The sequence below is a fragment of the Stegostoma tigrinum genome, assembly GCF_030684315.1.
Source record: "Stegostoma tigrinum isolate sSteTig4 chromosome 30 unlocalized genomic scaffold, sSteTig4.hap1 SUPER_30_unloc_2, whole genome shotgun sequence".
NCBI classification, from domain to species: Eukaryota; Metazoa; Chordata; class Chondrichthyes; order Orectolobiformes; family Stegostomatidae; genus Stegostoma; species Stegostoma tigrinum.
The window spans coordinates 201,642-228,974 of NW_026728046.1; the positions used below are offsets into that span (position 1 = coordinate 201,642).

Below are 27,333 nucleotides of genomic sequence, written 5' to 3' on the forward strand. Positions count from 1 at the left end.
GAAGAAAACAAAGTGACTTTACAACTGTACACAGTGCAACCATAGATCAGAAAAGCAAGAAGCAAAGCTAAAGAGACCAACATCACATATCTTAGAACTTAGACTAGAAATGACAAGACAAATTCTTCAGAATTTCTGAAGAACGGTCTTGACCTGAAACGTCAGCTTTCCTGGTCCTCTGATGCTGCATGGCCTGCTGTGTTCCTCCAGCTCCACACTGTGTTATTTCTGACTCCAGCATCAGCAGTTCTTACTTTCTCCACATATGGGTGCTGGTTTACATTTGTGAAGAGGTTAAAAAAACAATTAGGTCCATCTTTCAGGAACCACGATTTGAACACAGTGTCGGAGAACTGTGAGGCGATCTGGAGTGCGATTGGATGTTTGTTTACATTGCAAGGCTTTTGACCTGTGAGTGAGCAAAAATAAATTAAGCATGAACAAGTGTTTTGGAACTCAGTTCAAACATTTTTGGGTTCAGATCAAAGGAGAGTTAACTGAAGTCAGACGCAAATATAATCTTCCCCGGAAAAGAAGGTTTAGCAGAGCAGTTAAGAGAATACATTGCCTGACTGTAAAGATTTCAGTCTGTGAAAACTTCCAGACCAGATGTATTTGGTTTTGGATGCTGCTGCTTATTTAAAACATGAGGAAGTGTAATCTCTCAATCGTGTGAATACTCAAGGAAAATACTTCACATCTCACAGGAAAATCAGTGAAAAGAAGCATTTAAGTTGAACCTGCAAGGGTCAATTTAGATTTTTGGGGGGCAGCATGGTGGCTCAGTGGTTAGCACTGCTACCTCACAGGACCAGGGGTCTGGGGTCGATTCCACCCTCAGGTGCCTGTTTGCGTGGAGCTTGCACGTTCTCCCCGTGTCTGCGTGGGTTTCCTCTGGGTACTCCAGTTTCCTCCCACAGTCCAAAGATGTACAAGCTAGGTGAATTGGTCATGCTAAATTGCCTGTCATGTTCGGTGGTTAGATGTTTGGGGAATGGATCTGGAGAGGGTACTTTGTGGGTCAGTGTGGACTTTTTGAACCAAAAGGCAGGCTTCCACACTGTGGGGCTACTCTGATTCTATACAGTTTGGAAAGTTTGTCAGGACATTGAGTAACTGCAAAGTGCTAGGTTTGGCAGGAGATGTAATAAAATTGTGCTTTATTGTCAAAACCAAATGTGCTTAAGTTTCATAAAAAGATAACAATGTTAAATTAAAAATAAAACTGTGAGCTATTAAGCCAGATTTATCCCTGGTATTTAACTCATCCAATCATAAAAGCAGTGAGGATCATAACAACACTGTGAAACATAATTTGTGAATTGACACAGTGCTGTTGTCAAACAGACAAACCAGGAGATGAGATAACAAGGTGTAGAACTGGGTGAACACAGCAGGCCAAGAAGCATCAGAGGAGCAGGAAGGCTGACGTTTTGGGCCTAGACCCGATCCAGCTCACCTTTCTGTTTTTTGCTTGCGGTGAGTGGGAAACTGTGATTAAACCAGGGCAGGGCCCAGGGAGGGAAACTGAAGTGATGTTCCAGGCAGTGTTTGTCCTCACCAGTTGGAAAGTCAACACCTGATTTATCACCTGATTGCACTGAGACTGAAAGCGAGCAACTTATTATGAAACTGTGCAGCATATTTAAATATCCCCTGCTTTACCTTCCAGAAATGTTGACCTTCCCAGTATGAATTGAGAACTTCAACTTACATTGAGGGATTGTACCGTATGTACCTATATTGTCCTGTTGTAAAGTGTGGCCATTTGGAGTCTATGAGACCCCATCTATCTACAATGATATATTACTCACCAGAGACCCCATCAAAGAAACCTGCAAACATAGCCAGAGAGGTTTCCCATCAATCTGAACTACGTAAGTCATTGCTCTGATATATCTTTCCATCAACTTTACCTAAATAGTCCAAAAATTTCAAAATGGTAATTATTGAAAGATGTTTATCCTCAAAGTTTTTCATATGTGCAGGGCTCTCGCAACAGAAGGGTTGAACTTCAGCGCAGATTGCTGTCAAGACTCCAGGCTTGTCTTTATATTTTGGAAAACAAGCTGCAATATTTGCATGGCACAAAGCTCTGGAGCACTTCTGATTATTCTCAAATTTTTCCAAAACTTTTATTCATTACACAACACAATTTTGAATCTGGGATGTTTATGAACAGCACCCTCTTTTCATGAATGGCTTACTTCGATGTGAAGTACACTCCCATTATAAGAGTCATAAAATCGCTGGGAGAATACACTTGAATCATGAATGGGACCGTCTTTAATTTCACTGGGTTGTGACCTGGGTAAGATTAAGGCATTTTCTGTATATTTGTAAATGGAATGGGTCTTCAGTGGCTAATCTTGGTCACCTTGTAGTCATGCCTCTGTAATGGCAATGAAATCGGTGCTATTTACCTCAATTGTGCATTTAAGTAATTAATTTTTGTGAATACTACCAACACACAGTCACAGTGCCTTTCATTCTCTAATTTCTTAAGGAGAGTTTTGGGGTGAGTACTATTAAATTAAACTTTAAATACCTCAGTGGTAGCTATTAATTATACTTGTGTCATAAAACGGCCAATTCTGGAACATTTTTTCTGTTTGTACACATCATTTTAAGAACATCATTCCGAATTAAATTAAACAATTCACACAGTCACACAATAATTGCAGTGCAGAAGGAAGCCGGGTGGCCCATTGTACCTGTTTCCCATCCGTGGAAAAGCATTATGAAATTGTTCCTTTGAATAAGCCGACTCTCAAAGTGATTGCTGGCAATGTTTATTATATTGATCGACATCAACAGTACATTCAGGTCATTGTCTGTACACAAGCTGGAGATATTACTATGGTTACATGTATCAAACACACGCTGACAGTGACCGTTATGTAAAACTATAGAAATACGCAGAAGCTGTCATTATTTAACTTGTTGAACTGCAGCAGGGAGTTTAAGCGATACTGTTGAAGGAGTCAGCATCAGCAGAAATGTTCCCATCGTTTTTTCAAGTGGAGTTCAATGAAGCTCTTGTTTAACACCTCCCTCCTCACACAATTGGATAAACTGCATAATTGGCAATTCCACAGTTATTCTGTCGATCCTTAGCCATTTTGATATAACCGCGGTCACCCCATGACCTTCCCCAGCTGAAAATAAGAAAAGAAAATGATGTGTTGAAATCAAACTTCTGTTATGGAGACAGGTTTGGAGAACTGAGTTTGTTTTACTCTGGGATTTGTTGAAATGATTGAGAGGGGTTAGATTCTGTTCAACGCGTGAGTTATTTGAACCAGATAGCTGAATACAATGAGGGTACTGCAGTAAAGGTTATGAAATATGAAGTGAGATTCAGTGCTTGGAAGCACTTCCTTGTGACATCAGACTGAAAGTGCTGGTCTGCACGGTGAGTGTGGATTCAATCCAAACTTCAATGTGGGGCTTAGGGGAGACCCTATAAGTGAATGGTGATGGTGGATGTAGGCTTCCCAATCCTTGTTGACCCACATTTATAATTTGAGGAATAGTGGGGGCATGTGTAAAGATTGTCAAGAGGATTATCACCCTGTTTGATTGTGTCATGAACATTCCTTTTAACGTCAACAGGTAATGGGGCAGGACTTGAATGGTGAGATTCTGACTCAGAGGTAGTGAGCTGGGAGTGGGTGTTACTCAGTGAGCAGCACTTCCTTATTCAAACAATCTACCAACCAATCCAAAGCTGAGGAAGCCCACCTCACCCAATCCTGTTACCATCCCCTCCAACCCTGATATCATCGGAGATAGCTCTGCTGTTAATCCCTCGCATCGAGATAATCAGTGTTTCATGTTGGTTAAACAGATACACAGGGAGACAGGGAATTCACTCTGTGTCATTGGCAAATGTCTGTAGGAGTCTCATCCCAGCTCCGTTCCTGTAACCCTGTCAATATCTCTTCTGTTCCTTCACCCTCGTGTGTGTATCCACCTTCCACTTCAATGTATCTGTATTATTCAGCTCACCCACTCCTTGCTGTAACAGTTTCTCCAATACCACCCTCCTCAAAGTAAGGAGGTTCCTCCTGAGGTTTTGATTGGATTTATTAATGACTATCTGAAAGGATCTCTAATTTTTAACATCTTGAGTGCTGCAGAATATTCACCCCATCAATTCTGGTCCACTGTTTGATCATGGCTGAAATGTTTCTCAATCCATTCTCCCACCTTATCTCTATAACCCTTGATCACCTTATGAATCAAGAACCTACCTACCTCCGTCATAAATATACTCAATGGCCTGGCCTTCACAGCTTCCGCAGCAAGGAATTCCACAGATTCACCACCCTCTTCCTGAAGAAATTCATCCTCATTTTGTTTCTAAAGCGTTGTCCCTTTACTCTGTGGCTCTGTTCCTGGCTTTTCGTCTCTCCTCCAAGAGGAAACACCTTTTCCATGTCCATTCTATCCAGACCTCACAGTATCCTGTAAGCTTCAGTGAGATCTCCTCTCATTCTTTTAAACTCTATCATTGTGCAGACCCAGACTCTTCAATCGTTTCTTATATGACAAGGACTTCACCCCTGGGATCATTCATGCAAACGTCATTTGAAACCCCTCCAACACTGGCACATCTTTTGTTAGATATGGGGCCCAAAACTCCTCACACTATTCTGAATGTGGCCTGACCAGAGCCTTGTACAGCTTCAGCACTATATCACTCCTCTTGTGTTCTAACCCTCTTTAACCGAATGCCAATATTGCATTGCCTTCGAGACACCAACTGAAGACAGAGGTTAACCTTCAGGGAATCTTGAACTAGGACTCAGTCCCGAGTCCCTTTGTGCTGCAGAATTCTGAAACCTTTGTTCATTTAGAAAATAGTCTGTGAACCTATTCTTCCAATCAAAGAGCGTATCACTAGACTGTTAATCCAGAGACCCGGATAACATTCTGGGGACGTGGGTTCAAATCCCACCACGGAAGATGGTGGAGTTTGAATTCAATAAATATCTGGAATTAAGAATCTAATGATGACTGTGAATCCATTGTCGATTCTCATAAAAACCCATCTGGTTCACGAATGCCCTTTAGGAAAGGAAATTGCCATCCTTACCTGGTCTGGCTTACATGTGACTCCAGACCCACAGCAATGTGGTTGACTCTTAGCTGCCCTCTGGGCAATTAGGGATGGGCAATAAATGCTAACCACCATAATGCCCTCATCCTGTGAATGAATAAAGTCAAAAAATGAAGTCCATACCTGTTTTTAACAAGCCAATAATTCATTCCCCTTTCTCTTCCAAATCCCACCAGCAGCACTGCATGGTTTAGACGCTGACTGCACCTGCGATCATAGTAAACGCCTGTAAGGAAACATTTATCTTTAGCCCATTTAGTCTGTAACGTGTTTAATTTTTATCCCTTTCCCACAGATATTTACTCTAAGTCATGTTTTCCTCTGCAACCTCTTCTGGTAAACACTCTTTCTGTCAGAACCTTGTTTCCTTTTCTTTTTGTCACATTTTGTCACATTATCAACTTTTCTCCCTCCCTCTGCTATTCACAGCTCCTCGAAACACATCTTTTACTCCTTCTAATAACCCATGTCCAATCTCACTGCCCCTGCTCTGTCAACCCTTTTGTCACTTAATCTTCTTTCTTCTGCCCCCTCACAGACCTTTCCTTTTCTTCTATACACACCCTCCCTCCTTCCACTTGACGAAAACATGTCACATCTCGGGGAGGGTCTGGGAGTCAGGGGCAGGCACCAATCATGTTCTCTGTCAGTGTGGAATGTCAGTTGGATGCCATGTGAGTGAAAACATTCTCTTAACCAGACATACACACACATACACACACACACACACACACACACACACACACACACACACACACACACACACACACACACACACACACACACATGTGCACACACAGATGTGTTTCGAAAGAAACTCCACACTGTACTATTTTGAGGGATCACTATCCATTTTGCAGTTTGTTGCTGAGCAATCTTTCCTCTGTGTTATGTTGTGGGAGTGCTTAATAGATTTGCCGTGTTGGTTAAAGTTGGTGAAGCCGAGAGACAATGGTCCTGCACATGGAGAAGATCTGAGCAGGTAACTGCCCTCCTGTTGGCCACAATTTTGCAATTCCTCTTGAGCTGCCACATGAGAGGAGATTGAGAAAAGAAGAGAAACTGCTGGTGGTGAGGTGGGATCGGCTGGATCGGTGGGGGCTCTCAGCAAGAGGGCTAGGGAATTCCAGGAGAATTTCTCCTCTTTCCACCTAACCCAGGAACAGTGAGTGTATCATCTTCTCTTCCTAAAGACACTGCTCACAGAACTTTGCCATCCCTCGGACGCAGCCCTGCATCCTCAGAGTAGGCCAGGGATGGCAGTCAGTGACTGTGAAGCTGATTGTGGGGCTGATCTTTCCAGATTGGAGCAGACTTCATGCCCACTGCCAAATTGCAGGATTGAGCGAAAATCCCTACCAACTGAAATACTGGACCAAAATCGTGGACTTTTCAAAAACTTTTGAAAGTTAAAAGACAGCTGGGCTATGCTCTGGGAAAGATACACAGGCACCAGGTCAGGCAAGATTGAAGTGACCAAAGTGGTAGGAGGCTTGTCAGTTAAGGGCACAGACAGGCGTTTCTATGGCCACTGCCAAGATTCCAGGATGGCCCAGGACGTCGCTGAGCAGTTGCATGAAATTATTAAGGGGAAGGACGAGCAGCCAGTGTTTGTGGTGCACATTGGTACCAGGAACATCGGTAGAAAAAGGGGATGAGGTTCTGCAGAATAAGTACAGGGAGTTAGGGAAGGAGCTGAAGAGTAGGACCTCAAGGGTAGTAATCTCTGGGTTACTACCAGCACCATGTGCTAGTGAGGCAAGAATTGGAAAGACAGGGCAGATGAATGTATGGCTAAGGAGCTAGAGCAGGGGACAGGATTTCAGGTTCTTGGATCATTGGGACCTCTTCTGGGGCAGGGGAGACCGGTGCAAGAGGGAGGGGTTGCTCCTATATCCTCACAGGGCAGTTTGCTAGTGCTACTCAGGACAGTTTAAACTCGAGTGCCAACGGGCCGGGGAGAAGAGCAGCAGGTCAGCAAGTGGGGGGATTGAGGGAAAGGTAGATGTTAAGATCAGTATATCAGAAAGAAAAGACAGGTAGAGGTGCGTAAATGAACACGATGGTATCAACGGGCTGAACCGTGTTTATTTCAGTTCAAAGAGTATAATAGGGAAGGCAGATGAGCTTAGAGCCTGATTCAGTACATTGGACTATGACGTTGTGGCCATCACAGAAACTTGATTGAAAGAGGGACAGGATTGGCTGCTCAGTGTCTGCAGTTTTGTTGTTTTGGATGAGATAGGAAGGTAAAGGAGGGAGAAGAGTCGCATTACGAATCAGGGAGAATGTTTCATCAGCGCTCAGAAAGGACATGCTGGAGGACTTATCCACTGAGGCAATATGAGTAGATCTCAAAAACAAGATGAATGCAATCACTCTGATAAGATTATGCTATAGGGCCCTCCAACAGCCACTGGGACATTGAGAAATAAGGATGTAAGCAGATTATGGAAAGATGCCATAGCAACAGGGCTGTCCCACTGGGTGAGTAATGTCCCAGTATTGACTGGGTCTCCCTGAGAGCAAGGGGCTTGGTTGGAGCAGAAGTTGTTAAGTACATCCCAGAGGGTTCCTTGAGATGGTATGTGGATAGTCCAACTAGAGAAGGGATCAAACTGGACCTTGTTTTGGTTAATGAGCCTGGTCAACCGACTGGCCTTTCAGTGGGAGAACATTTTGGAAACAGTGATTACAATTCCTTCAGTTTTATGAAAGCCATGAGCAAGGATAAGTAAGGACTTTGTGGGAAGGTACTTAATTGGGAAGAGGGCACATTATGTCACCATTGGGCAGGTGCTAGGAAGTGTTAATTGGGTGGAGCTGTTATCCAGCAAGTCCACATTTGACATGTGGAAACTATTTAAAGACCTGTTGGGGACAGTTCAGGACCAGCATATTCCAGTAAGGAAGGGAGTTCAAGGATGGCAAGGTAAGGGGCCCTTTGATAACAAGTGAGGTTGTGAATTTACTTGGGCCCATGAGGAACACAGGGAAAGCAGGAAAGTACTCAAGCAAGGAACTGGTGAACAAGAATGGGCCATGAAATGACTTTGGCAAGTAGAATTAAAGAGAATCCCAAGGCATTGTATAGATACATTAAAAACAAGAGGATAACAAGGGAGGAGGTAGAAGCACTCAATGATAAAGGAGAGGACTTGTGCTTGGAGGCAGAGAACGTGGATGAAATCCTAAATGTGTACTTTGGATTGGCATTCACCCAGGAGAAGGATATCGAGGATAATAAGGATGCTGTGGAGCATGCGAAAATGCTGGCTCATTTTGAGATCAAGAAAGAAGTTATGTTGGGTCTCATGGAGAGCACCAAAGTGGATTAATTCCCAGAGGCCAATGATTTCTACCCCAGGTTATTGAGAGAGACAAGACGGAGATCGCAGGGGCCTTGACCAAGATCTTTGTCTCCTCGCTAATCCCTGGGAGAGGTCCCAGAAGTAGCTCATGTTCCTCTTTTCGAGAAGAAAAATAGAAATAATTCAGGAAATTCCAGGCTGGTGAGTCTCACATTGGTGGTTGGGAAGCTATTGGAGTGAATCCTCAGGGATAGGATTTATGCCCATTTGGTAAAGCATAACCTAATTAGGGACAGTCAGCATAGCTTTCTGTGGGGCAGGTCATGTCTCAGGAACTTGATTGAATTTTTCAAGGAGGTGACGAAGGTGATCAATGATGGTAGATTTACATGGGTTTTAGTAAGGCTTTTGATAAAGATCCTCATGGTAGGTTCTTCCAGAAGATTAAAGTGCATGGGATTCACAGTGATTTGTGTTCAGAATTGACTTGACCATAGAAGTGATGGAAGCATGGTTTTCACACTGGAAGTCCATGACTATGGTGTTCTACAGGGATGTATACTGGGACCTCTGCTGTTTATGATGTAGAGAAATGACTTGAATAACAATGCAGATGGGTGGGTTAGTACGTTTTCAGGCATTACAAAGATCAGTGGAGTTGTGAATAGTGTGGAAAGTTGTCAATGGATTCAGCGAGATATAGATCAGTTTCTGATACTGGTTGAGAAATGGCAGATGGAGTTCAATCCGGGTAAGAGTGAGGTGCTACAGTTTGGGAGACCAAATGTTAAGGAAAGGTGTACAGTTAGTGGCAGGACTCTGAACAGTACTGATGTGGAGAAGGATCTTGGAGTTTCACTCCATTGCTCCCTAAAGTACACAAGTAGATAGGGTGATAAAGAAGGCATAAGGCATGCTGAGCTTCATTGGTCGGAGAATTGAGTGCAGGAATCATGGTGACGTGTCACTGTTTTATGAGACTTTGGTTAGGTCTCATTTCGAGCACTGCATTCAGTTCTGGTCGCCACATTATAGGAAGGATGTGGAGACTTTGGAAAGGGTACAGAAGAGGTTTACCAGGATGCTGCCCGGATTAGAGGGTATGAGTTATAAGGAGAGACTAGAAAATCTCCTATTGTTTTCTCTGGGGCGTCAGGGGCTGAAGGGAGATCTGATAGAAGTTTATAAAATGACGAGATACATGGAGAGGATTGACAGTCAGAATCCTCTTCCCAGAGTTGGAACGTCTAATACTCGGCAGGATGCATTTCAGGTTAGAAGAGGAAAATGCAAAGGATACATGACGGGCAAGTCTTCTTACACAGAGAGGTAGGAGTCTGGAACACACTGCCAGGGTGGCGTTGGAGGCAGATACGATAGGGGCATTTGTGGGATTTTTAGATAAGCACATGAATATGCAAGGAATGGAGGGACATGGACCAAAGGCAGGCAGAAAGGATTAGTTTCGTTTGGCGTCATGTTTGGCTCAACATCGTGGACAGCCCAGTTCTATGTTCTACAGAGGCAGCTGCATGGAGCCATTGTTCAGCCCGAAAATCCAATTCACAACTCGACTCTAAAAGAACAATCAGGCAGACCTAACACCACCCAGCACAGACTGAATGGGGCTTCTGCAGATACCAGACTTTCAACTGAAATCAATATCCATTCACAGAGATAGTGGGCTTCAACATTAATCAAAATACACTTGCACAAACTCTAAACTATCAGGAAGCCAGCTACCTGAAAGGGAACACCAGTAACACAAAGCAAGCACAGATTTAACACGAAGATAAGAGGCATGTAATTAGTGTAATTGCAAGCCCCAATCTCACCTGAAAATAGCGACCACCCTGAAAGCTATCTGCACCGCTATCTCCAGAAAAGGAATCCTGGCAGGAATTCCGAAACCTACTGACACAGGTCTGTTCTGTACCAGGCAAACCAACAGCAACCGACAACCTCCAAAAACCACTGACTGGACTGACACCGCAAGGCCACAGGCACACCTGAGGTGAAAACCAGATTGCAAAAACCACCACAAAGTAAGAAAAGCCAAGTACTTACCTGATAAATCCTAAAGCACATTGTACTGCATCAGTGGACTCAAGCCAGACTGAAGGCCTACACCATCTAAAGTCTTCATCGAGGCACTGGGTACGGCAAGCGGGAATGGCCAGCAATACTTCCAAATCATGTTTTTCCCCAGCGGTGAGTTGAAACTCCTGAGAGCCCAAAGTTTCCAACCTAGCTAGCAGGGAGGGGGAGATGGGTTGTCACAGTGCAGGGAACCCCAATGGTGGGAGACCTGATTAAAGTGTCTGTAAGTAAAATTGTTTTTTTAGCTTCGAATAGTGTTTAACCTGTGTTTAATTTGATCATGTATTTAGCTATTGTCTTCTGTATAATTGTTTTAGTTGCACTGTTTTTATTACATTTGCCTTTTTCTTGTATTGTACTTATCTTTTTGTATTTAACAAATGCAGAGATTGTTTTGCCCTGAAATACCCATCTACTGCCTTCTTCGTTTCACATTCCCAAAATAATTCCAGTGTCAGAAAATCTGCAAATTACCGATCACAAGCCAGAAGCCGACAGAATCAGGGAGGTGAGATACGTTGTTTGTACCAGGAAAGAACATGAGCACAGAGTGCTGTCTTCTGGCTTCAATATCAGGATACTTTTAAAAGAGAAGCTCTTGGTCTCATTACCACATCAAAGCACATCACCTGCAGGTCTGAAGGCCTCATTCTCCAACTTATCTCAGATCAGTTGAAGCATGACATGCTATAAGAAAGACAATCCATTGGTTCTCTCATTCTGTTCCCATTTTAACTCCATGGAGTCTGACGGCACCAGACAACATGTAGCACGGGGTAGAGGTAAACATGAACAAGGGGAAGGTGTATGGTCACTTCCATGGTAAACATTGAAAAGCATTCATAAAATAATTGTGTAGAAGTGTGCATGGATGTGTGATTTTCAATATTTATAAAGAATAGTTGATAATCCAATTGAACCACAGCTTCTGTTTCTTACCTCATCTATAAAGATGGAAGGACCTTCGCCCTGCGTGAATTGCGACAGCTATTGGTCCCACCCTTTTCGCTGCTCTTGCTAAATCTCTTTCTCTTCTTTGAACACGTCTGTATCCTCTGATTCTGGCAGCAACATTTGTTTTTCCGAAATCTGCATCTACCTCTCTAAGTGTTCAAGAAAATGTTAAAATGAAACTCATTTTGATCATGTGATATGCATTAAAGCACCAGTGTTATCTTTTCAGGATCTTTAACAGCCTCTTGGATCTTGGAAACTATGGAGCATTTTGATCATCAAAGGCACGACCATCATTTTCACGTTTAAATGAAAATGGGACCTTACAAATGTGGTGAATTTTGCAGAATATGCCTTTTGTCTGTTAGTGTGAAGATTTTGGACAATGAGGCCCTCAGTTACCTTTTCATCAATGCTGCAATGGGTGCAGTTTCAGAAACATCGGCTGGGGCAGGTGGGATTTAATTCCCCCTCCTACAGTGAGTTTACTGCTCATGCAGATTGGAAACCATCATCAGAAGAAATATTGTGCAGACTTGCTTGTGTTTTATAGAGTCAAAGAGATGTACAGAATGGAAACAGACCCTTCGGCCCAACTCATTCATGCCAAACAGATATCCTAAATTAATCTCGTCCTATTTGCCAGCATTTGGTCCATGTCCTTCTGAATACTTCCTGTTCATATTCCCATCCACATGCCTTTTAAATGTTGTAATTGTACCAGCCTCCAGCACTTCCTTTGGCAGCTCATTCCATACACGCACCACTCTCTGTGTGAAAAAGTTGCCCCTTAGGTCTCTTTTAAATCTTTCCCCTCTCACCTTAAACCCAAGCCTGCTAGTTTTAGGCTGCCTACCCTTGGGTAATAAAAAAAACCTTGACTAATCACTCTATCCATGCCCCTTGTGATTTTATAAACCTCTATAAGGTCACCCCTCAGCTTCCGATGCTTCAGGGAAAATAACCCCAGCCTATTCATCTTCACCCAATCTCTTAAAGCCTCCAACCCTGGCATCACCCTTGTAAAGCCTTTCAGAGCCCTTTCAAGTTTCATGACATATTTTCTATAGCTGGGGGGCCGCAGTATTTTGAAAGTGGCCTAAACAATGTCTTGTACAGCTGCAACATGACCTCCCAACAACGGTATTGAATGCATTGACCAATCAAGGCAAGAGTACCAAATGTCTCTTCTTCAATATCCTATCTGCAACTCCACGTTCAAGGAGCTATGAAACTGCACTCCAAGGTCTCTTTGTTTGGCAACACGCCTCAACATTACGTTCATACATTCTGTTCTGATTTGTCTTGACAATATACAGCACCTCACATTTATCTAAATTAAACTCCATCTGTCTTGGCCCATCAGCCTATCTGATCAAGGTCCTGTTTTCCTCGAGATAACGGTTTTGGTTGACCACTACGCTCCAATTTTGGTGTCATTTACAAATGTACTATGTCACATCCAACTAATTTGTATAAATGATGAGAAGCAACGGACCCAGCACCAGTCCTTGTGGCACACTGCTGGTCACAGGCCTCCAGTCCAAAAAGCAACATTTCCCCACCACTCTCTGTTTCTACCTCAGAACTAATTATGCATCCAAATGGTTAGTTCTCCCTGTATTCCATGTGATCGAATCGTGTTAACCAATTTACCAGGCAGAACCTTGTCAAACTCCTCACTGAAGTCTATGTTGACCACGTCCACCTCTCTGCCTTCATCTAGATTCTTCATCACTTTGTCAAAAACCTCAATCAAGCCAGTCAGACATGATTTCCCATGCACAAAGCCATTTTGGCTATCCCTGATCAGTCCTTGCCTTTACAAATACACATAAATCCTGACCCTCAGAGTCCCCTCCAACCAGTTGTCCATCACTGATGACAGGCTCGCCAGTCCATAGTTCCCTGATCTTTCCTTGCCACCTTTCTTCAATAATGAAACCACATTAGCCCACCTCCAGTCTTCTGACACATCATCCATGGCAATGATGATGCAAATATCTCAGCAAGGGGCCCAACAATCACTTGTCCAGTGTCCCACCAACTTCTATGGCATGGTGGCTCAGCACTGCTGCACAACAGCACAAGGGACCTGGGTTCACTTCCAGTTTTGAGAGACTCTGTGCGGAGTTTGCACATTTTCCCCATGTCTGCATGGGTTTCCTCTGGATGGTCTGGTTTCCTCCCACAGTCCAAAGATGTGCCATTTAGGAGGATTGGCCATGCTAAATTGTCTGTATTATCCAGAGATATGTAGGCTTGGGGATTAACCATGGGAAATGCTGGGTTACAGGTTAGGGGGCTGAACCCGGGTGGGATGCTCTTTGGAGAGTTGGTGTGGACATGCTGGGCTGAATGGCTTGTTTCCATACGGTAGGGATTCAATGGCATTTCGGGTACACCAGATCAGGTCCAAGGCATTTATCCACCTTTATGCAACCTAAGACAGCCAGTACATCCTCCTTTCAAATATGGACAATTTTCAAGATATCACCACTTACACTCCCAAGTTCTCCAGTTTCCATAACCTGCTCCGCAGTAAAAACTGATGCAAAAACACTTGTTTAGTATCTCCCCCATTTCCTGCAATTCCACACATTGGCCTCCTTGCTGAGCTTTAAGGAGCCCTATTCTCTCCCTAGTTACTCTTTTGTCCTTAATGTATTTGTAGAATCCCTTTGGATTCTCCTCAACCCTATTTGCCAAAGACATCACTTGTCCCTTTTTGCCCTCCTGATTTCCCTCTTGAGGAGACTCCTATCGCCGTTCTCCTCTTCTTGGGATTCTCTCGACCTCTGCTGTCCATACCTGATGGATGCTTCCTTCTTTTTCTTGGCCAGAACCTCAATTTCTTTAGTCTTCCAGCATTCCTTATGCATACTGGTACCGTTCACCCTAACAGGAACATATTGCCTCTGGGCTAACACAGTGTGGAGCTGGAGGAACACAGTAGGCCAGACAGCATCAGGGGAGCAGGAAAGCTGATGTTTCGGGTTGGGACCCTTCTTCTTTCTGAAGAAGGGTCCGGAAATGAAACAATAGCTTTCCTGCTCCTCTGATGCTGCCTGACCAGCTGTGGTCCTCCAGCTTCGCACTGTGTTATCTCTGACTCCAGCATCAGCAGTTCTTACTATTACATGCTGTCTCTGAGCTCTTGTTATCTCATTTTTGAATGCTTCCCATTTTTCAACTCTCTCTTTACCTGCGAATATCCAATCAATTTCTCATAGTTCTTGTTGAATGCCATCAAAATCGGACTTCCACTAATTTCGAATTTTAACTTTTAGACCAAGTCTATCCTGTTCCATCACCATTTCAAAATGAGTAGAATTTTGATCACTGGCCCCAAAGTGCTCCTCCACTGATCACTCAGTAACTTGCCCTGCCTTATTTCCCAAGAGAAGGTCAAGTTTTGCTCCTTCTCCAGCAGGTACATGCACATACTGAATAAGACAGTTTTCTGATACATGCTGAACAAAATCCTCTCCATCTAAGTGCTCAACACCAGGGCAGTCCCAGTCAATGTTTGGAAAGTTAAAATCCTCTCCCATTACCACCCTATTATTCTCCTGGATAACTAAAATCTCCTAGCAAATTTACTTCTTAATTTCCACTAACTGTGGGAAGGGTTGTGGGGGTTCAATAGTACAATTCCAATAATGTGATCATCCCTTTCATATTTCCCAGTTCCTCCCAAATAACTCTACTGGATGCACTCCCCAGAATATCCTCCCTAACCGCAGCAGGAATGTTATCCCTAATCAACAATGTCATTTTCCCTCCTTCCTTGGTTCTATTTCCGTTCTTCCTTTTGTACCTGGAACATTCAGCTGCCAGCCCTGTCCATCCCTGAGCTACACCTCTCTCGTAGCTATGGTATCCCCGTCCCATGTTCTCAACCATGCCCTGACTTCATCTGCCTTACCTGTCAGGCCTCTTGCATTGACATAAATGCAGATTAATTTATCAGCCCTACCTCATTTTCTGCTTTGCTCCTGCCTGCCTTGATTGTTTGACTTGGTCCTTTTCACAACTGCAGTAGCCTCAGACTGATCTCAATCTGTTTCCTCACTATCTCCCTGGGTTACCACCCTCGCTCCACCCCGCCTTACTAGTTTAAATCCTCGCATATAGGTCCAGCAATTCTCCCTGCCAGTATATTAGTTCCCTTCCAAGTCACGTGCAAACCATCCTTCTTAAACAGGCCACTTCGAACCCAGAAGTAATTTCAATAATCCAACAATATAAATCCTTCTCCCCTGCACCACTTCCTTAGCCATGCATTCAACTGCTCTATCACCCTAGTCCTACTCTCACTAGCAATTGGCACCAGGACTTATCTCGATATTACTGTCCTTGAAAATCTGCTTTTTAAATTCCTGTCTAATTTCCTATATTCTTTCTTCAAGACCTCAACCTTTTCTGTTCCTATGTCATTGGCTCCAATGTGTACAATGACCTCCTGCTGGCCCCTCTCCCCTTTGACAATATTCTGTACTCTTTCGGAGACATCCTTGCCCTGGCACCAGGGATGCAACACAACATTCTGATGCCTCGTTGTTGGCCGCAGAAATGTCTGTGTGCGCCTCTGAGGAGAGAGTTCTCTGTCGTAATCAATTGCTTGAAACCTGATGCACCTGTTGTTACATTAGAGTGGCACCAGAAACCTGTCTGTCAATGCTGCATTCACCTGAAAGTCCATCTCCCCTGCACAACTTGTTTGAGATGGAGATAGCCACAGGAGACTCCTGCATTACCCTCCTCCCTCTCCTACATTTCCTCTGGGCAACCCATCTACCTACGCGATGTGACATTTCACTTTTTTCCTGAACCTGCCAACTTACACAGCCCTGGCTCCTCATGCTACCTCAAAGGAAAATCGAACAGTGTTGAAACAATCCCAATAAAAACCAAAAGAACTACGGATGCTGTAGATCAGAAACAAAAACAGAAGTTGCTGGAAATGCTCAACAGGTCAGGCAGCATCTGTGAAGAGAATTCAGAGTTAACGTTTGAGGTCTGGTGACTCTTCCTCAGAACTCAGAAACCACAACTCTGCTGGATGAAACACACACATTGGTGCCATTTACAAAGAGCTTCAACATGAGAGTCTGGAGCCGCTGGTGGAAAATTTGAAAGATGCACTGGAGAGCGAGCTGAATCTGTGTGACATTGAGACAAGTAGCTGGGCGTTACTTGCAAGAGGCTGATCACAATGACATCCAGTACGGAGGGACATCTGTGACGTGGAGGGACCAATAATAGAAAAAACAGTGGCTGCTGGAGAAACAACATCAGCACAAAATGCAGTTCACACAAATATTCACTTCAGAGCAGATTCAAAGTAAGTTATGTCTTAATTACACCCCATATTCAAAATGTCGAAGCAGCAAGTTGCAGCTTAAATGCCATTCCAAAAGAATTTACACCGCTCTTACGAAGCAACTAGATTTGCACTTAGAGTGGTCGAGAAAATAGTTTGCAAGTCAATTCTGAATAAATATCCTAAACTTAAATTATTTCTTTTTTTGTGTAAAGTTGCAATTTATATTTGAATGAATAAACAGCTTGTCGGGGCACGTGAGAGATGCAGACAGACTAAAGTAATTTCCTGTAATTCGAACACTTCAGTCCTGTCCATCATGGTGTTTCTGCAGTAACTGTTGTACTGAGTGGTGTGCATTCCCCAGATCAAGTACAGAACATGCTGAATGATCTGATGATTTAGCTGACTGTCACATCAACATCCTGGCTCACAAAATGGTGAGCAGCAATACACAGGAATGCAAATACCCATAACTCTTCATTCACATTGCCTGAGAGCAAGAGGTGTTGAATGGGGATTTCGGAGATCATTACAAGGCTCCACTGTGTAACACCATGAATGCTGTAAGCATTTTGTAGCTGGTGAATTTAAAACACACTGAAAAGTGAGTTACCCATGCTCTGTATATGTAGGTTGCAGCTGAGTTGATGCCTTTATTTCGCATCACATAGTGAAAGGCACTTGTCATCCATCCACCACGACATCCATGGCTTCGCCAATCACAATCAACCAGGTTTTGTTCACTTAGAGAGATCAATTTTTTATGTTTCTTTGCCCACTGTCCTTCGATGGCCCCAGCTACACTGAAAGCCCAGCCTGAACCACATCGTCTCTGGCAATGACAGAAGTACAATCACATCAAATTATTCTGATGTAAAAATAAAATCCTTTTTCCATCTCCTTTCAGGTGGAGTACAGCCTCACACTGATATTATGAGTCTGTTTGATGAAGTTTCACAGAATCACACGGGGTCAGTGAGTGTCTGTGTACCAGGATTCGGAGGGCACTGCCTGAACCCTTGGCGTTTGGAGAACATTGGCTGCAGAATTTTTTTCAAGAGAGATGAAGGATGGAGTCAGGCACACGGTGATAAACCACTGCCTGTGATCCAGTGTGAAATACAATTCTGATTTAGTGTCTCTGTGGGCCGTAGGAATAATTTGTGAAATTTGACAATCTCAACCTCCTCCTTAATAAGCCTTAAACCAAGGGGAAAGAAATGGACAAACATTGACATCAAACAAGCAATGTGACTCCAAGGAATGAGAATGCTGCTGTGGAAGATGGAAATGATGGACTGTTGCAGGGGTCAATATTCGTCTGAGAGGGAAGTTAAACCACATTGTTGGTGAGGAATAAAGGGGGCCATTACACAGCCAGTTGTGTGCAGTCAATGGCACCCAGCAATGGTGTATTCTGGGTAAATAGGATCTAAAGCGGAAGCGCAGCCCTCTTTCTCGGCACCGACAGGCACACCACAGGTCGACATTGTTCACAGCTTAATTTTGACAATTCACAATCACAAGGAGGATTCCTGCTGATTGTTACCTGGTTTTTCACGGGAGTAACCAGACCCTTTCTACGCCAGTCAACCGTTGCACCCCGCAATTCCTCATCATTCTCTTCAAAGTCTTCATCATCATCTTCAGTATCATCTTCTTCATCAACTTCCTCTTCAGTCGAGTTATCAACTTCAACTTGGAGGAATCCATTCATGAGTTCATTAAACTCTTCATTTGTCTAGAAAGTCAAATACAAGAAGTCTCGCGAATGAAAACAGTACCTATGAATAGACAACGTGCAGGAGGAGGGTTGATAACCTCACGGAGCTGAAAGGCACCATTTTGTACTCAGATCTGACATTTCGCTTTTCAATTTATTTCACTCCCACAGTGCAATTTGTTTTTCATTAATTTTTCACTGAGTTTTCTCAGAACTCTGAACTACCATTAATCCAAATGATGGCTTTTTGTCTTTACTGTGTGAGGTGAGGGTCAGGGAGAGACTCATGAGGCTGGTGTATTGACTACTGTCAGCAATATCCCATCATTTGAAAATTGTCTCTTGGTTAGGTGTAGGTGAACCTGTCCCATGCTTAATATTTGGAAATTACTGCAGATATATGGGCAATGGCCCAGGCCATGGAATTGGCTGTTTGACAAGCGCAAACAGGATGAAAATGGATGTAAATTGGAAGGCAGAGTCACTTTTGTGAAACATACATTTGCAAAGAAGCTGAGATTCTTTGTTAAAAATCACAAACCATATCACATCTCATTCAGTGAAGTAATTTCACATTCTGTTTGAGGGTCAGAAATGTGGGATAAAGTAAAGTCACATACAAGGGTATGAAATCAGAGTTGGCAAAGGTTATTTCGAAATTGGTTTGAAATGTAAAGCATAGAGAAGCAATGCAAGATTCTATAAGTCTAAAGCAGCCTCTGCTGACACTGTTTGCAACTGCGATGCTCAGAAATGCAGAAATGTACTTGGCCAGTATTTTTGCCCATGCCAAATTTGTACATGTGAGGTCAGGACCCATGCAACATGTAGAATTCCAGTGGCATCACCTGAGAAACAACAGGACACATTCAGAAGTGTGCAATTGGAATCAAAATTAAGGAGGGAAAGAGGAAACAGGAGAGCGGGAATAGTGAGAAAGAGGGGGTGGCTGGAGTGGAAGGGAGTATGCAAAAGGGAAGGTGTGGAGAATGAAGAATGGGGCAAAGTGGGCAGAGAGGGCAAGCAAGGAGTGAGAGAATGAGGGAGAATGTGGAACAAGGGACAGGGGAAGATTGTGAAACAGACAGGCAGGGAGGGGGGAATTGAGCAGGAGTGGGGAGGGTTTGGGGTGTTATTAGGAGAAGGAGTGTGGCAAAAAGTGAAGGTTGGGGAGGGAGTGTAGGGTGGGGTAGAGCAAGTGGGAAGAGGTTGAGGGGAGGAAAGGAGTGGGGCAGAGAGTGCAGGAGGGAGGGACTGTGTGGGGGAGTTAGGGAAAGTGGGCAGTGTGGAGTGAAGGGGGAAGTAAGCAAGTGTGGTAGAGGGACTAGGGTGGGAGTTGGGGAAGGAGTGTGGGAAGGAGCGAACGGTGAGAGTGTAGGGGAAGCAGCAAGGAAGGAGTGAGGGTGAGAGAATGAGAAGAGGGAGGGAGTGAGGGAGTGCGGGCTGCACATGGGGGAGAAAGTGAGTGGGAATGGTGTGGGGGAGGGATTGAACAGGGAAAGTGTGGGGGAGGGAAGGAAGGATTGGGGGTGTGATAGGGGCGTATCATATCAGTGAGGGTAGGGATAAGGAAATGATGGAAGTAATAGCGGAGAGTGGGATTGTGTGAATGAATGAGGGATCAAGTGGTGGAGTGATGGGGCATTGAATGAAGGGAGTGGGGAGAGGATGAGGGAGGACATGGAAGAGAGAGCACAATGTTGGGAGATTTGCGTAGAGAAGGCAGAGAATGGACAATGATATGGATGGAGTAGACCACCACCTCCCTCTCCCCTTCCCCATCACAGGACCCTCTCCCCTTCCCCTTCGCTATCACAGTCCCCTCTCCTCTACTCCCTCACAGACCCCTCTTTCTCTCCCCCCTCGCTGCCCCCTCCCCTTCCTCTCACAGACCCCTCTCTCTCTTTCCCCTCATAGCATTCCCCCTTTCTATCCCTTCACAGACACCTCCCCTTACCCCTTGTAGTGTCATTTCTCTCTTCCCTTCACAACTCCCTCTCTCTTCCTGATCATTGCTCTTTTTGCCCCTGCACAGCCCCTTTCTCTCTCTCTCTCTCTCTCTCTCTCTCTGTCTCTCTCCCTCTGTCTCTCTCCTAACACAGCTCCCTGCTCTCTGATTACCATTTGTCTCTTGCAGACAGCCCTGCCAAGCCTCAGGCCTCGCTCCCATATGTTATTTATTTATCATGTTGATTTGATTGCAGCTAATTCACAAATTGACAACAAACCCTTGTTCTGGCCACATGTGTGGTTCTGGTAAACATGTAGGTGTGAATTTTGAAGAAATGTGCAGAGTGTATGTGTGTGGTGTCAATAGACAAGGCTTAACTCTACATACAGAACTACTCCATTGAGAAAGAAAGTGTGCATGAGAAAGAGAGAGAGAGAGACATGGAGGCTGGAGTCACTGATTATATTTGAGTTGGAGAGAGATGGATTTTTGATTTACAGTGAAGTTCCGGGTAATGGAAGCGTGGAGTGGGGAAGAAGGAATCAGGAAAATGGAGTAAGATCACAATCCAGTCAGTCGTTGAATATACTGAATGGTAGAGTCAGCTTGAGGGACTAAGTGGCCAACTCCTGCTCCTGCTTCTTGTTATAACCTTACACCAGTTTCACAATTTCACAATGACTGGCATTGAACAGATCTCAGATGAAATGTCTTGTATACACCAGATCTCCAAACTGGTTCATTCCCACAGTAAATGTGTGTTTCCCCATCGAATGCTCCAGGTTGTGTTGTTTGATGTATCTCATATTGTCTTCCCAGACCATTCTCCTGTAGATCTCTTCATCCTGAATAAAGAAATTAAGCCAATCAGGCTCCAGCATCTTTCATTCATAAATTTATACAGTAGCTTCAATAGCCCCTTTCAGAAACCCGAAATAACATTTTGCAATTGTGTTTCAATCCTCCCAATCAGATCTGAAAAGTAGCAGTCAGTCACTTCCTCTCCTCTCCTCTCCCCACTCATTCAGACAGCAAAACCCATTTGATCTTGTATCATTGTCTTAGTGACATTGCAATTGGAGGAATAAACAGATGGATCTGAGGGTCCGGTTTAATGCCCCCTCAGTGATGGGTTTGAAGGTGGGTGGCAAATGATCCAGCCGGTGGCCTGTCCTAATACCTCAACCCAGGCACAGTTACTCCAGCTGTGATGCTGACATTGCATGGCTCCTGCAGCAGCAGGGTGACTGGAGCCAATTCCAATTAATATCCAATTTGGAATCTCATCACCTTGGTGCAGGAGAGGCCCACTCCAACCTGCCAATCCAGAAGACTGATGGTGGGCAGAAAGTTATCTCTAATTAACAGGCCCCCTTAGACTGATTGGAGGTCTCTCTCAATGGGTCACCCTCCAAGTTGTCCTCCTGGCACAGCCTCCTAAACGTTAACCCCATCTTCCTCACCCTGAACGTTTACCAAGTTCCATTGCATCACAGCTCAGGCCTCAACTCCCGATTGCAGTACCAGCCGTGACCATCACTCCCTCTGGCACCCCCAGTGCAATGAGAGACACCAATCCCTGTTTGTCTGATAGTTCTCTTAGTTTGAACTTCCAGTTCTAGTGGGGCAGAAAGCTCACCTCCGGTCTATGATGGCCACTTTCACAATAACTAGCATCTAATAGATCCCAGATGAATCAACTTGTACACGCGAGATCTCCAGAAAAAAAATCATTTTGATTTTTTTCAGAACATGAAGCTGAAAGCTATTGTTATCCTGGGTGACATCACTATCTACAGCTTTTGAGCAAGGGATGTGGCCAGGTGGGAAATACAGTGGCCCTTATCAATCAGTCCAACATCTCTGTTCTTGGACAAATATTCTGGAGTGAGAGTTGGATAATAGAGGAAAAATGTCACCCATAAGTTTTACATTTTAGATACTTTACTCCACTATTTTAATCATAATTTTGGACGTGTTCTGATTGGTGCAAACATTGACATTGTCGACATATTCATTAGAATAAGTTTGAATGTTCTTGAGGTGTAATTGTGGTTTCCATGGTAACTCAAGTGGACCCGAGTAAACTGAGACACCACAAGCCCATGCTCTTTGATTGTGAGTTTCATCAGTCCTTTACTGAAGTTAGAGACTGGGAGGATGCCCATAGGAATTTCAGGATCAATGTGTTTCTAATTTCATTTCACTTATCTGTTCCAGCCAAAAGAGAACGGTCCTCTCCCACTTTATCTCCAACTAAGAAATTTCAATAACTTAGACTACAGAATCACTTCCTCTTCTGAGTGAACTGAACTTTTGGAATAGATTTTGTACCAGAGCAAATTCTCCTTTTACCTCAGTGTACTGCTTCTCATACTCTAATTTCCAATTCCTCCAGTCTTCAGCCAGTGTCGAATTAAAGATGTGGCCTAAGGCTCCAGCCAGAATAGACATCACCACACAGCCCAGACACAGAGAGAGCTTCATGATGGGCAACCTAATGGAGCAAAACCAATGGGCTTAGACAGGGAATGGACAATGCTCCAATTTCTTCCGAGTTAATTTTGCTAAATTATTTGGTTAAAAGGACAATGTACATATTATCCTCCTCAATCAAATGCTGTCATCTTTTGCATTTTTATCTTGCTTAAGTAGATAAAATACCTCATTGCCATAGTCTCTGAATTAAAATCTTCATGCCATTAAATCTATCGAATTAATTTTGTTCAAAATGTTTTGTTAAGTATTGGAAAGAGCAAGTGTGGACAGAATATAAATTGTCCCCTTGTAATAGGCATTCCTCAGCTAACAGCCAATTGTCTGCATCAGTCCGTCAATAGCTCAGGTAGCAGCGTGATGACAGTGTTACTGGGTTGATATTTCAAGTGAACAATGTTCCATGAGGCAATATGGATGGAGAATTAACAATTAGAAACAAGGATATGGTTAGAACATTGAACGGGTATTTCGTGTCTAACACTGAAAAAACTTGAAAAACATCTTACTCATATTTGAATGTCAAAAGATGAAAGGCAAGAAGGAACACAAAGCTTGTGACAGGTATAGGGGGAGCCAGTTGAATTAAATGCCGGAAGCCCTTTGGACCTGATGGGAAACATCCTATGGTCAGAAAAGAAGTATCCGTGGAGATAGTAAACAAATTCTATTGGTTCAGAAAAGATCCAGGCAGTTTGGGAAGACAGATTTAAGACCCCTGTTCAAGAGAGGAGGGATGTAGAAAACAGGAAACTATAAGATTGTTAGTCTAATATCTGCGACGGAAAACCAGTAATAAATGATGTAAAAGCAAAATACTATTAATTTTGAAAATCTGAAACAAACACAGAATACTGGAGAAACTCAGTGGGTCTGGGGGCATCTGTGGAGAGAAAACAGTTAACGTTTTGATAATTGACAATTCTGTCAATTAATATCAGTGTCATTAAAATGCCCCATAGTTACCAATCTATGTTTGATTTTTACTGAATGCCCTATTTGTTTTGTTATTCCTTCATGGGCCTTGTTCATCACTGTCGAGGGCAATGTCTATTCCCATCCATAACTGCTCCAAAGAAAGTGGGGTCGAGCTTCCTCCTTGAACTGCTCAGTCCATGCAGTATAGTGACATTGGAAGTGCTGTGAGGGATAGTTACAGAATTTTGATCCACTGGCAATAAAAGAAACAGTGGTCTCGCTCCAAATTAAAATGGCTGGTGGTAATGGGTGGGATATCCCCGTATGTCTCATAGTCCTTCGGCTGATAGAGATCACGGATTTGAATCAGTCTGCATGTTTTGTTTTTACCTGACCTCCTTTCCAAAACCTTGTAGGTAGTGTGCAGACATCACCTCTTGCTGATCCTTTAATATTCTTTTGCTCCTTCCATATGGATATTATTTTTGTCCTGCTGGTAGCTGTGCCTACTTTTCCCAAATAAATACAGCTCATTCAACTTGCCTTTTACCCTCACCATCATTTCTAAATATATTACATTGCAATTTTTAATTGTGAGTCCTAATTATTCTGCAGCACTTCCTAATAACTGCTCTGATGTTTGATTCCTTGCTGTTCAACACAGTATTCGGCTCCCCCTGTTTTACTGCAAACATTTGTTGGTTCATTTAAGTAAGGTTTTCTCCCACTCTACATTGAACTATCTCTTCAGACTCCAGCTGTATAACTCTCGTTACTTCCTTGCCATCAATGTCATCTTGGGCGTAAATCTTTCCTGACCCCTTTCTCCTGATCTGTTTTCATTAAGGCTGTATTTCTTGTTGAGCTTTCCCTTACCAGTCTTTGTACTTTAAACATAGACAGTTTGGAGAAAGCAAAAAAAAAATAGAAGCGGGGAGTAATTGTAGAGTAGATTGTAGAGTAAAAAGGCCCATTGAGATTGAACACTGAAAGAACTACAAATGCTGTAAATCAGGAACAAAAACAGAAGTTGCTGGAAAAGCACAGCAGGTCTGGTAACATCAGTGAAGAAAAAAATCAGGGTTAATGTTTCAGATCCGGTGACCCTTCCTCAGAACTCAGGATTGGAGGCAATGGCCGAGAGGTATTGCTACAGAACTGTTAATCCAGAGACCCAGATAACATTCTGAGGACCCGGCTTTGAATCGTGCCACGGCAGGTGGTGGAATGTGAATTCAATAAAATATCGCTGGAATTAAGAATCTAGTGATGACCATGAACACGTTGACGATTGTCAGAAAAACACATCAGGTTCACTAATGCCCTTTAGGGAAGGAAGCTGCTATCCTGAACTGGTCTGGCCCACATATGACTCTAGACCCACAGCAGTGTGGTTGAAACTGGGCAACTGGTGATGGCCAGTAAATGCCACCCCTGATCAGTGATGCCTTCAACCTGTGAACAAATTTTTAAAAAATAAGTTAAAAATCCGACACATTAACTGAGCTTTTTCTTCACAGATTTTGCCAGACATGCGATCTTTTCCAGCAACTTCTGTTTTTGGCCCGTTGAGATTGTCCTGTCATTTAAAGCTATTGTGGATGACCTTGGGCTTAAATTGTACGTTATCATCGTCTGCAGTCTCCCTGATTCCCTGAGAAATCATTAAAAAATCTGTCCATCCAAACCTCAACCATTTGAAACAAGGGATGCCATTTAAATGAAAGACCCTGGACCACCCTCTTACCGCAGGGTGAGTGATCAAATCCAGCCGTAGCAGTACTGACGACAGCCTGAGAAGAAATATTAGAGCAACACACGTTAGAGGAGAAGCTGAATAACTTGTTTCTTTGAAGCAGGTGAAATCACTTTCCCTAAATACTCAGTCTGTCTGGATGTACACACATATATTGTGCACTGAACCTGTCCCAATTCATTCAATAATCAATCCTTTGTGGTGCATAATACCAAAGAATCACGGCCCTTTGATTGCAGCAATTTCCCCTCATCTCAGTCCAAAATAATCAACTGCTCACTCTGACACAGTGCCCTCATGCTCTACATTCCCTTATCAGTGGAAATAGTCTCTCAGCATCAATCTTATCAATTCCCTTCAGAAGACTGAACAGTTCACTCAGATCATCTTTCATTCTTCTCAGCCCCAGAGGACACAGATCCATTTTGCTCAGTCTCTCCTTGTAGGACCAGACTCTTATTCCATAAACTTCCTGCCTGCTGTCACTGCGTGGTCATTTTCTGCATTCTCTTCATGAGTATTGTATGTCAATGCTTACAATTTTCATATCTTCAAAAGTATTCTGCTTTTCTATTTTTACAACCAAAGTGAATAACTTCTCAATTTGAAGACTGAACACAGGAGAAACTACTTTGACCAGAAAATGTGTAAAATGTGGAACTGACAGCCACAGGAAACAGTTGTGGTGACAAGCAGAGATGGAATTAAGGGTAAACGAGATAAGCAGTTGAGGGAAAATGGAAAGGAAGAATAAGCTGATGAAGTGAGAAAATGAAGGGTGGGAAGCTGTTCATGTGGAGCATAAACACTAGCTTTGACCCTAGGTCTGTTTTAATGCTGCAAATCCATTGTAATAATTCACAATTTTCACATGACCACATGTTCATTCATTTAGTTTCCCCTGCCTCTTTTTTTTTACAAACTTGCTGTTCCAATTAATGGACAATGATTTTTCACCTTGGCTTCTCTACTGAAAAATAAACATGCTCCACTGATCTAATTCTCCTAATTCTCACACCCACCAGTTTATCATGCTCCCCATTGACCAAAGCTAGGCTGAAGCTGTCAGACGAACACTATGGTTATAGACACAGGGCAGAAGCTGGATATTCTGAGACAAGTGCCTCACCTTCTGATCTTTTAGAGCCTCCCCAAAACTGACAAGTTTCAAGTCAGGAGTGCCATAGAACAATCAACTGCTCAACTGGAAGGAAAAGTTACATTTACAAGGCCTAATTTCAGCAGTCTTACCTGGGAGAGATCCTCAATATGGCTCCACCAAACGCCAAATGCACTTCCACAATATATAGACACAATCTTCCAGGAAGGCCATCCCTCTGGATCTGTTGCAACATTAGTAATTGAGAAATGGACGAGGTGATCACTGAATGAAGTGAGATAGCCTTGTGTGTCTTTCAGAATATTGCTTAAGAATAAATTTCCTCTTTTAGAAAATGACAAAGAGACTATGTCCTTGAAATGTAATCCCCTTGAGAGCATTATCACCTTCTTTTAAATATTTGAGTGTTTTCCCATTACTGACCACGAGGTGTCCATAAAATTGCATTTCAACTCCAACAAGTTGCACAGAGATTTAAGCATTACCGATAGACCATAACATGGCCATTGAACGTGCTGTGTTCCCATTACGTTGTGCATTGTGATGTTAT

At 43.3% G+C, this 27,333-nt stretch overlaps 1 pseudogene; it reads right to left on the reverse strand.

Annotated features, from left to right (window-relative positions):
* Nucleotides 1-3,011: 3,011 nt before the first annotated feature.
* On the reverse strand, nucleotides 3,012-26,941 carry LOC132207551 (cathepsin K-like; annotated as a pseudogene).
* Between the last annotated feature and the right edge of the window lie 392 nt (nucleotides 26,942-27,333).